We start from the raw sequence: 3,703 nt of genomic DNA on the forward strand, positions 1-3,703 counted from the left end.
TATAAATTATTGTTTTAATAAATATATAATAAATGTATAAAAAAATTAAAATTTATGTATTTTTTATAAAAAGTTTTTCAATGAGTAATTTTAATGTGTCTTTATAAAGTATATCTTAACTAAACATGGTAAAATATTATGATTAAACCACTAAGAGAGCGAGAAGGATATTTTTCTTCCAAGTTTGAATAATTCAAAAACAATCCTCTATATACCATTTTTTTTTATTGATTTATGACTATTTTCGTCATGAAATATAAAAATATATAGTATAATTCATGGTAACCATACTTTCCCAAAATAAAAGTAAGGACACGGTAATTCCATAAATGAAAGTGTGATGAAAGAGATGATAATAAATGGGAAACAAAATAAAGGGTATAATTGCCTAATTGCAAATTTAGATATTCTTTTTTTAAAAATTTATATTTATTAGGTACAGTTAATAATTTGAAATTTTTTAATAAATAAATTTAATATTTACAGATATTGACACAGGTTTAAAAAATTATAATTTTTTTTACTTGTATTACATATCTTGTCTTCATAAAAATAAATATAAATAACAATGTATCACATTTTCACTCTAGATAGACGAGATATATATAGAATGTAAGCAACATATTTTCTCTGCAATTAGGATAGGTTTTTAAATATCAATTGGTCCTATTTCGTGTATAATAAAAACGAAATACATTTAAATTTATCTCGTATGTACTTAGAATAAGATACATGTTTAAATATAGGAAAAGTACGAAGAATTAATGTATGCTTTATACAATGTGTACAATGGAGTTAAATTAAAATTAGAATTAAATTAGAGATAATTAATTAATTTTGAATAGTTTTCAATTTAAAATTTGAGTCAAATCATGATTTCCATTAGTTATGGCAATTAATTAATTTTGAGTAGTTATGACAATTAATTAATTTTGAGTAGTTTCTCATTTAAAATTTGAATCAAATCATGATTCCCGTCAGAATCAAATTAGGATTATCTCCCTCTCTCAATACGATGTAAACTTTTCTCTCACTCTCTTCTTGAAGCAAAAGCCGGTATAGTGCCGCCACAGTTACCAGTCGCCGTCGGACATCGCGCCGACACTCTTCCGACTGGCGCCGTCGTCCGCACAGGCCACCGTACGTAGGGAGGATGCGTATATTGTGTGAGTCGAGCTCGCAGCACCGCAGCAACCCAGACGTCCAGCGCCTCCATCGCAGCCAGTTTGTGTCTTCTTCCTGTCGCCGGATGTTCATTTTCTCTGTGAACGTGGATGGTTATTCTTGGGTGCTTAGTTGTAGACGATGATTGCTGGCTATGATTTATACACGTTCACATTGGATGTTCGCTTTTGTATGATTTTGGATGTTCACTTTCTCAGTTTTCGCCAATGTTTATTCTTCGAGTAATTCAACAAGACCCAGGCAGCAGCGCTGGGATGATGCGAGCGCAGGGTTTGGGACTGCAACTCACGTCGGCGACATTGACAGTTGCAGGTCACGGATATTCGGCCGCGTGAGGAGTGACAGAGGTTCTTCCGGCGGGGGCGTTGGCGCGAGGACGCGGAGTGCGACAGTTCCGGTCGGCAGGAACAGAGGCTACGCGTCGCGCAGAAATAGAGCGGTAAGACGCAGGTTGCTGCGCACACGGTTGGGCGGCGGAGAAAGAGGATTTTTCTGCGAAACAAACAATGAAATTTTTTGGAGGGTAGATAATGGTGGGTGATGAAGGGTTAATGTGAAAGAATTTGAGGTAAATTGGGGGGTAAATATCACAAAAAGCAACTAGAAATTAGGGATAATGATGTTTAATTTACATTATTAATACATATTGGGTCAAACAAACAGCTCATTGTACATATTGTATAGATACCTCGTTGTCTCCCTAGCGGGACCTTAAATATATCCGTATTTGTGCACACATGATAGGAACGAGACACAAATTTTCTTCTCTATAAGGAGTTCATTCGCGCCATTCTAACCAATCTCATTTTAATTCTCTCCTCATGTTCTTTCAACATGTCTAGTATTGAGTATACTGTTATGAGTGTTTATGCAAATAGTTGTATTAGAGATACTAACAAATAGATTTTGTTTAAATCTCCCGATCCTTTCAAACTCTTAGGCCGGGTTGATACCCTTGAGATTATGAAGAATCTAATATTGATGAAGATGAGGCTTTTATAGTCAGATGAGGGAGGCTAGGATGATTGGGTACAATTTCGTAGTATTGGCAAACCAAAACTTCAAGTTCAAGTTTTTTTGGATTGTAAGCAATAAACAAGTGCTTGCGATGTTCAAGGTTCATTGGAGAATCTTAATACAACAGATCATGTGGAGCTATATATGTTGAGGTCGATGAGATTGGCGATGGTGGAGCTGCCGGCCCGTCTACATCTCCAACATTGGGGTCACCGATTGTTGCATCTAAGTTGCATTATGCTACACTAAGCGAACACATGGAGGAGGACTCTAAGTCATATGAGAAATATATTGTTGAGATTAAAGGGTCTTCCCATAGTTTTTTAAGGAGGATGAGTTTGAAATGGATATTCTATTATGACCAAAATTTTTGTTACCTACACCGCTTTTTATGTCAGACCTATCAAGTGTGTCTAGCCATTTTTACACACTGGACCTTGAGGTTATAGAAGAAGATCTATTTTACGATATTGGTGGTGTGGGAGATGATTACAACATTGACGGGCTCGTTGATTTTAAGGTAAGTCACCGATTCAAGAGCAGGAAAGATGTGCATATGGGGCTAAAGAATTATAGTATTTGGCAGGTTGTTGACTATGGGGTTGTGGAGTTTGATTATCTGAAATATTATTCTCGATGCAAGCATAGCTCAATTGGGTGTCCTTGAAGGATACGTGTCTCATTGAGACAAAATCTTGGCTATTGATAAGTAATGACTAATCACACTTTATGTTTTCAGGAATGAAGATTTTTGATATTTAGGAATAAGTTACATTTTTGTGGTTATGTTATACTTAAGGAGGATTCAAAAGTTCGGTCAACTTCATGTTTATCTAGTACCAATAATGGGCAAAATAAAATAAAATATTAACTACTTATCAAACTACTTGTAATAGATATTTTTTGTACAATAATAAAAAATAATTATTATCTATAAGCTAAGTTAAAAAAAAAACTAAAATAAAATTAAAAAAATTTAACTATACTAACCTTACGATTGAGCACTCGTGCAATGTACCAAGTTGCATTCAGTCTATTGAAGTTTAGGAGGTATACTTACGTCGTCGAAATGAACCAAGAACTCATAGATTCTTTCAAAATCTCTCCAAATCACTCCAAAGCTCTCCAAATCTCACAAAAGGACTTCAAAAATGTGCAAACTGACAAAATAAAGGGCTGTAACTCATCTCCATATGAAATCTATATATAGAGACTGTACTAAACATATCTCGTTTGCAGAGAAAACTGAAAATAAAATACTTATAAACGTTTTTCATCCTCATTACAAATAAGACACGTTAAGTGCAACTGTTTTACAAATGAGATGTGTCATTAACGCATCGGGATACGTGCATAACGATCTCGTCCTTTAATTTGTGAGAAAGAGACAAGTAAAAAAAGAAAAAAATGTAAACTTTTTATCTCACATCTATATCTATAAATTTAATATTTATTTTATTTATTTAAAAAATTTCTAATAATTTAATTTAGATATTAGATA

The sequence above is a fragment of the Arachis ipaensis genome, chromosome B05, assembly GCF_000816755.2.
Source record: "Arachis ipaensis cultivar K30076 chromosome B05, Araip1.1, whole genome shotgun sequence".
Classification (NCBI taxonomy): domain Eukaryota; kingdom Viridiplantae; phylum Streptophyta; class Magnoliopsida; order Fabales; family Fabaceae; genus Arachis; species Arachis ipaensis.